Genomic DNA, 9142 nt, shown 5'->3' with positions numbered 1-9142 from the left:
AGCTTTTATTATTTTGCACAAATTTTCTTCAATATGTTTTAACAAAATATGAATAGATAACAAGATATGAAACAAAACGTGTCAAAATTTGTGAGATGTTTCTGAGACATTTTTTCGGGCCCTACCCAGCTCCGGCGCTTTTTGTGCTAGAAAGTTTTAAACACCCATTTGCACATCTGCAAACCTTCCTCTAACTTCACTGAAAATCTTGACTTAATATCTTAAGCCGTTTAGGAGGAGTTTCCCGGACAAGCAGACCCTCTGAAAAATCAGGAAATCCTTAATATCTTGAGATAAGAAGTGACGTCATCAATCAAAAAAATTTCCAATAAGGTTCAGATCAATACCTACCAGATCTGAAAGTTTCATGAAAATTGGACAAGTTGTTTCGGAGAACTCGCGTGCACAAAATTGGTTGGAATAATAAAAGGGAAAAAGAAACCGAACGAAAACAATAAGGTCTTCCGTTGGACACGGAAGACCTTAATTACACCATTAAAAGTAAACGCGTTACAAAGTTATCAAATTATAATTATTTATTACCCTGCAAGGAAAGAAAAATAGCTAGATTGATAAACACACGTGGCGTAAAGAAAACAAGGTAGGCCGTTTGAGATACTACTCGCTTTTGACGTGGATGGCAAGCGTCTTACTCTTATTAATGGTACTTATCTTTTAATGTATTCAGTATCAACCATCTTCTCTGTTATGACGCATATTGACCTAGGTTATATTAATAATTGTTGTTAAAATGCAACATGCCTCGTTGTCTGTGATTTCCCGTGGACGTGTTTCTATATATAGGCCTATTGTTTACGCACTTCCTTCATCAATATTCATGAAAAGACTGAATTCTTAATTCCTAGATATGTTTATAATTGTTTTGTTATTACAACGACATCTATAGTACAATTTTGTGGAAAGTATTATTTTTCATTACACTTCATATTTTAAATCATTAATCATTTTGTTTCACACAAAATTTGGCGTTCATATAGCCTATATGACTTTAAGTACATGTAATACAGGTCAATATCATTGGTTGTTCGGAAAAAATTGGATTGAAGATTGTAAAAGTAAAGCTAAGATTAAGAAATTCAATCTTTATGATTTTGTAGTATTCGTATAATTATTTTACCGTCTTGAAGATTGTTTGTATTACAGTAATCGGTCCAAAAATGTCATTCGACGCACCCTCTCTGTAGAAATTCGTCAGCAACAACCACAACGTTTTTCTTGCGTAAAAATTAAACACAATATTGTTGTTTTGTAGTAGAATTAATTGAAGATACAATTTCAGGTAATTTTATATTCAAACTATACCAAAATTGTGTCAGATGAGAGAAAAACATGAAACTTACAACCCTGTGAAATTAATCCCCATATACAGCATTCACAGTGTGCTCATCTAAACCTAAACTGGTTTTCTTAGTTAATTCACTCAAGAAGTACGAGGGACGTTCAATAAATAATGTCATCGGGGCTCGGAAAGAAGCAAAAGGCGCTTTTTAATGATTGAGTCTTCATGATTTTACTTGTTAATCTCTTTTGTTTAAAATAGATGTCCGTTAAAGTTTTTATTTAATTTCTGATTGTATTTAGAACACATTTTTTGGTAAGACCCTTAGTATACTGGAAAATAGCAGATCCAATGATTTCCTAGACTTGTTTTTTTCTTTCTGAAAGGTGGTTTTTCAAGTTTGGAAATAAAAACAAGTCAAAAGATAAAAGATCTAGCGAGTATTGTTAAAGTGAAAAAATATTTACTTTCTTTTTATCCCGACAACCCCTTTACTCTTCAGGGGTGCAAGGTTTGGACGCTGTCATGAAAAATTAAATGAAGTGTATGCCTGATTCTAGGTCCTTCCTATAATAAACCTTTCGATTTTTTTGCAAAAAAATTGCTTTCTAGACTCCTCCAAAAATTAAACTGTCTCCCCGAATACGAAATTGAACAACAGTACCACTAATATTTAAGAAAATGGCATATAAATCTGTCTTTGTGTTCTTGTATACCTTTGCTTTTGTCGGACCATTGCTGTTTTTTATCAAGTACATCTTATGGTAAATTATGTATTGAGTGTTTTAAGCAATAGATTCATGTCCCATTATCTGTTTGAATATGAAACAAACTTTGAAAACTTCAGTAACTGATATTTTAAAATAATTGTTAAGACATCCCTACACGCTGTCGTTTTCACTCATTTTTCAAAATATAGGGTGATCTTTGAGTGCCAAGCTTTTTTACCGTCAAACGTTTCTTAAAAACATTGTAAACTACTCCCGATATGATGTATATCAGATTTGCTATGTGTCTTAAAGTCAGTCATACATCATCAGATATTATTTGTAGAAATTGGGCAAATAGTACATAAGTTGTTATAATTTTGGTTGGTAAGAACGGTACCCATTTTTGATGCCCATTATATAATTTTTTATCATTAAAATCAACTTGCTTATTTGTCTATAAAACAGGCATTGGTTGATGTAAATGTCACAAATTTCAGTGAAATTTTTTTTTGGGATTTTTAACACGTTTTACAGCAGCTTTAATGAAGTTTTTATTTTCACTCTTGTTTACTCATTCTTTACCATTCATTTATAATGCAGTGTCTCGAACAGCCCTTGTTTCCCAGCTTCTCAAGAAGAAACTATGTGATGAAAAAGGATCACATAAACTGTTATCAATTCATTAAAGATTCAATAATGAGAGAAAGTCTAGCTTAATGTCATATGATTTCTATGTTGTATGTCATCGAGCTAATGACATTATTTATTGAACGTCCCTCGTATCTGTTACTGTTAACAAATTAACTGTTGTACAGCCAAAAACTGCAAGAACTTTGACTGCAATTCCACAGAGAAAGAAACATCACCAAGAATGATTTTTTCATGAATTGTTTTCAGATGAGTTAAAAAATTGTCACTGAATCAAAGTGCAATTTCCTGCACTTTCTGGAAGAACATGCTATATAAAATGTTTGATTTTTTTAGCTAAATAAAGATACCTCAGGTAAGTAAATAATTCAAGCTACGTATCGAAATCTAGTGATTGTACCAGACATGCCTAATATGATGCATATAACTAAACGCCATTATTTTCTTTTAGAGATAATTCGAACTAGATATTTCATTATAGTACATTTTCGACATATACAAAAAAAAAAATCAACATATTTCACACCCAGTAAACACAGTTTATTTGTACATAAATAAATTACTCGAACCATGTTACCAACACTCCTCCATCATCGTTCACCAATGAAATGTCACATCCATCACTTGAATGTTTAACCAATCAGATTAAAGCACTGTCCAGCTAGAATCACCAGTTATGTCACATCCATCACTTGAATGTTTATCCAATCAGATTAAAGCATTGTCCAGCTAGAATCACCAATGAAATATCACATCCATCACTTGAATGTTTAACCAATCAGATTAAAGCACTGTCCAGCTAGAATCACCAGTTATGTCACATCCATCACTTGAATGTTTATCCAATCAGATTAAAGCACTGTCCAGCTAGAATCACCAGTGAAATGTCACATCCATCACTTGAATGTTTATCCAATCAGATTAAAGCACTCTCCAGCTAGAATCACCACTGTTATGTCACATCCATCACTTGAATGTTTATCCAATCAGATTAAAGCACTCTCCAGCTAGAATCACCAATGAAATGTCACATCCATCACTTGAATGTTTAACCAATCAGATTAAAGCACTGTCCAGCTAGAATTACCACAAATGGAAAGTGGAAAGTCTGCAGGCTGGTCACAACCTAGGAGTGTAAAAATCTCTACAAGCAAGTTTTCATGTACACTCCAAAAACAGCAGATGTGCAGGTAAACTTCACTGCTGTGTACCACTCTGCAGTCTATTGGTCCTTGTGTAGCAGCGGGGATTCTATTGGATATCCCGGCAGTTAGAGGTCTGAAATAGTTTGTGAAGGACCAAATTATCAAGTTAATGGAAGACTTATTCAGAAAGTCTGAATCAGTGAATAAGGCAAATTAATAATCAAATCCAAAAATAACTGCACTACATATACATTGTATTAGAAAATTTAAAAGAAGAAGACATAAAGTTGCACATGCACTCACTGAATATTGGGTACATCTGAGCTTTCATATTGTGAATCTGTTGGAGCCTTCGTTGTGAAGGGCATAATAGATATCTTCATCTAAAACAACAACAAAATTATAAAAGAAACGATCAGTATGTTTGTACATGATAATTTAATTGCATAAAAAGTTAAGTTGTTAATTGTAAATAGTGGGGCATAGATGCCATATAGGCAATTTACATGTCTCTATGAAATTTTAATCTAATACACATTAGATAACAGGTATTAATTGCTAGCTAATTTAAATGGCAATACATTTTTTCAATTGCCCCCATGGGGATGATTTATACAATATATCATTTTGGAAGTAAAATATGACATTTTCTTAAAACAGGAAGTCTAAATATCTTCTTCTTTTCTTACTACTATGAAATCACAAATTTTCTTGGGGGTTTAATTTTCATCATTTTCGAGGTATGAAGAGACCCACGAATTCATGTCCACCACGAAATGTAAAATGTTACATACATGACTACTCAACAATTCTTTATCCACAAATTCAAATCCCAACGAACCAAGAGTTTTTACTAAAAACCACAAAAATTTGACCCCACAAAAATATTTGATTTTACAGTACATGTTTATTAAAATATCAAAAAACTATCCTGATATTTTTTTTTACCTGTCTGATGAACACAGCAAAGGTTACAGAGGTGATTGGTAGAAATACTGGTATACAGGTGTTCAAACTCTCTGCTGTTGGTCTTGCAGATGTATATCCACCATAGTTCAAATTTTGAACAGGGGAGATTACTCCTAAGATCATAAAATGATAAATAATGCTTGGACATAAACTTGAGATCAGAGAAGAAAAGAATATGCCTCAATCATGTGGCTTTTAAGAGAGAAAATTTGGGAATAATTTACATACACCTACCTCAAAATACCATTTGGATCCAAGTTGACACTTTACAGATGAAACACCATCATGAAAGTTGAAAAAAGAAATTAAAAAGAAATATAATTATCAAAAAAAATTGTCAGTTTACCTGTAATTTGCCCTACAATTGATAAAGATAATTTTGCTTGGCTTTTTCTTTAAATTAGACATCAAAAGCAATATTTAAATAATTTCAATTTGACATGTTATATTTACATACATGCAGTACTACTCGTCCATCACTGTAGAGCTCAGGATCTGTTGCTGAAGAAATGGACAGTCGGTGTCTGAAAAACTTGATACTGTAAACCAACTTTTATTTGTGTGTGAGAAATTTTCGCGAGGTTCCTCATCGGGAATATTTCTAGCCGCAAACTGGTACTTAAAGTCTCTGTGTTTATTACCATCAGATTCAAAAAGCTAGGCTTGATCATGAAAATTACTAGTAGCAACTAGGTAACCCCCTGATAAATCGTGAAATAAGGTCGTCACAAATAAAAGTTGGTTTACAGTATACATGTATTAAATTGCAGCCTCTTGACCCCATGATTACTAAAGGTCATTTGAGGATTTTTTCATAGATATTGGTTGGACAACCAAAGTGTAAATCTTAAAGTGACCTTGACCTTTACATCTATTTTTTTTCCTCTACATTGTAAGCAATGACAGTTCTAAAGGGGATTGGAAAAAACACAATAGTGCCTTGTCGAGTTATCACAAGTTCGAATCTCACCGTGGGACTTGGAAATGAGTTGTTCTAATTTTGAAGTATAACCAGAGATTCTGCATCTCATTCAGCGTTGCAAACCAAAGCCAAAATGTACGATTCTGTCTCATTCTGGCCAAGGTTATATGAGTAGAGAATATTTCGTAGCTCATTAAATTATTGACCAATATGCAAGTATAGCATACTCGGAAAATGAAATTTGACATGACCTTTCAATACCCAATCACAGTTTATGAACTTATGCATTAGCAACCACGGGTAGAAGAGAGCTACAGCTGTATAAGCGGACTCCGAACAATGCATGGCTTGAGATAATGGGTTGCACTGTTTATCTACCAGTGTGTTACTTGATGACCTGCCAGTCAGACATGCACCGTCATTAAAATATGCTGTTCCAATTATGGCCTTTTTTACTTTAAATTATTATATTTATGCACCCGGATCAATAGATTGTTTTTGTCCTCTCTGTCTGTCTCTTTGACTGTCTGCTGTCAACTTTAACCTTCACCATAACATTTGAACCATGAAAGATAGAGACTTCATATTTGGTACATACTCCACTAATTAAGTTCTTTCAAATGACTTCAAGGTCAATGACCTTGTTACCTTGACTTGTGACCTATATGTTAAAAATAGCTTTTTCGAAGTTAAACCATAACCTTTGAACCATAGGGGATAGAGACTTAATATTTGGTATGCATTCTCTACTAATTAAGTTATTTCAAATGACAACAAGGTCAATGAGCTTGTGACCTTGACCTATATGCTATTAATAGCTTTTTCAAACTTTGCCGTCACCGGGTGCATAGTGTTTCACAAACATATCTTGTTTCAAGACTATTTTTCTACAATTGTGGGATCATATGCAAGAAGTTTGAATCACAAAATAATCTTTTTGTTCAAAGCAGGTGTGTTCAACATGCTAGTTAACCATCTTAATCATCATCGAATATAACTGAAAGTAGATGTTTAACAGGGACGTAAGATATATACCACTAGACATTCTAATTATGTCACAGATAGAAACCTGCCCCCTGTACTTCTATTGTCATCTTGTATATAGAGTCCCCATCAATTTTAAGGGAATCACCCCTGTGTAACACTTACTTTATTATTGTTCAGAAACCTTATTTTTTGAGGCTCCCAAGATCAACACCTTAAATTAACTATCTAACAGACCTTATCTATAAAGTTCAGCAATTGAAAATGCTTCTTTTTGACCCTGAAGCCTTCCCACTAGGCTATGTTATCAACTTGCTCATATCTGGTAACATTATATACTAGGACACCCTCCCTTAAGGTGTATTGAACAGTTTAAGAGCAAAATATACCTTGCGATAGGCATTTTAACAAAATACTTTCTTTTTTTAAACTTAATTGCTACCCAGTACTTTTCAATAATTTTTTCCTTGTTTCTAAAAGATATCGATATTTGGATTCAACATCAGTACATCTCCAAAGTTGGCCTCATCTGTTTTTATCATGTCAATAAATACATCTTTTACTAAGGTCATTTCAAAATGAACTTTTTCGTCTTACTCTTACCGGTAATTTATTGCTCTCTATCGATCAAGAAGAAATGAAGGATTAGTTATTATTTGGTTTCAAAACCGATAAATGTACATGTATAATTTTTTTTGCAAATCTTGATAGATGCACCTCTTCCTTAACCCTTTTAATCATGTCAACAAGTGTTCCTTCCACAGGCATTTAAACAAAATACCTTTCCATCTGTATTAATCATTATCAATAAGAGTTCCTTTTATTTAATGCATTTTAACAACTTTTTCACTTATTCTTGTTCCCTTTCAATCAAGAAAAATTAAATGATTTTCTCTCCATTCCAAACTTAAATATTGGTTACAAAATCTGTATAAACTATTCTCAATTAACCTCAAAGGTACCATTTGCCTTAACCCTCTGGCATTATGTATATTAGTGTTCCTTCCATAGGCCTTCCAACAAAAACACTCTAATTCTTACACTAGCTCAATTTCAATCAAGAAATAATTTTATTTTCTCATTTTACAGTGGATATCTGGTTTTAATATCATTCTGTTCAATTTATTTCTCAAATCTCCCAAAAGTATCCGTTTCATAATAACACTCTTACCCCAATAAGTCTTCATTCGGTAACGGAAGAGGAGAAATATATGCAGCGGACCAGACCAGGATTCAAACCCGGGCCCCCCGAAGCTACACCAACTGCTTCTCCTCAGGGCAATACCTGATATTCTCTTCTTTCCAGTGTTCATTTGGTTTCAAATTATCTGTACAAACTTTTCTTAAGTCTCCAAAGTTGACCTCTATTTCAATATTGTTCTTCAGGACAATAAGTTTTTATCCAGAGGTATCTTATCAATTGAACATAGGTAATCAGAGATTATACATTCCAAAAATGAAAATATTTAAGCAATTTTCATCTGAATTACTTTGAAATAGACGTACATAAAAAATTTAAACTAGTTCTTCTTCATGAAAATGTAATTAAAATCCAGCATCTGAAGCAAATTTGAGAGTTTTCATCTCTTGATGCAACTTTTGTGCAAGTTTGGATTATACAATGTTAAATAAGCCTTATAGTTTTTTTGGTAATAGACCTGCACCCATAACTTTTACCTGGTCTATTATCGGAAAAATGTATGTCGAATTCAGAATCCGAAGCAAGTCCATTAGTGTGCATCCTAAGATGTATCGTCCATGCAAGTTTGCTCATTATAGGGCTCATAGTTTATTGGAAATGAAACATGCATCAAAAACTAACATTAAATTTCACTCATCCACAAAAAGTAGGTCAGATTCAGCATCCCAAGCAAGCCTGGTAGTATGCATCCTTAGATGTATCATCCATGCAAGTTTGGTAATTAAAGAACTCATAGTTACTTGGAAATGAAACCTGCATCAAAAACTTTAACCTGTTCACTCAACCGGAAAATGTAGGTCAGATTCAGCATCCGAAGCAAACCCGGTAGTATGAATCCTTAGATGTATCATCCATGCAAGTTTGGTCAACATAGGACTAATAGTTACTTGGAAATGAAACCTGCACCAAAAACTTTAACCTGTTCACTTAACCGGAAAATGTAGGTCAGATTCAGCATCCGAAGCAAAACTGGTAGTATGCATCCTTAGATGTATCATCCATGCAAGTTTGGTCAACTTAAGGCTTATAGTTACTTGGAAATGAAACCTACACCAAAAACTACACCAAAAATGTTAACCTGCCCCAAAAACATTAACCTGGTCATTCCTTTGCTGAAATTTCAGCATCTGAAACTTTGACTGGTTCAATGAAACACAATAGAACCGTCTTTCATGCATGTCTAATCAATATAGGACATAGAAGTACTTAAAAAGAAAACTGCTCCAAACAACTTAACCTGGGACGCCGACACCGACGCCGACG

The 9142-nt window shown here is 33.5% G+C and overlaps 1 long non-coding RNA gene across 1 annotated transcript; it reads right to left on the bottom strand.

Moving 5' to 3' along the window:
* Window positions 1-3175: 3175 nt before the first annotated feature.
* LOC134246466 (uncharacterized) lies at window positions 3176-5273 on the bottom strand. Its single transcript, XR_009987636.1, has 5 exons — window positions 5230-5273; window positions 5007-5036; window positions 4752-4885; window positions 4107-4186; window positions 3176-3936 (listed from the first exon to the last, which is right to left on the bottom strand). It is a non-coding gene; the product is annotated as an uncharacterized LOC134246466 (long non-coding RNA).
* Window positions 5274-9142: the final 3869 nt, after the last annotated feature.

This window comes from Saccostrea cucullata, unplaced genomic scaffold (genome assembly GCF_032062105.1).
Source record: "Saccostrea cucullata isolate Sc308-1 unplaced genomic scaffold, CSIRO_AGI_Scuc_v1 ctg2, whole genome shotgun sequence".
In the NCBI taxonomy this organism is placed as follows: domain Eukaryota; kingdom Metazoa; phylum Mollusca; class Bivalvia; order Ostreida; family Ostreidae; genus Saccostrea; species Saccostrea cuccullata.
This window is presented reverse-complemented; position numbering and strand designations above follow the sequence as displayed.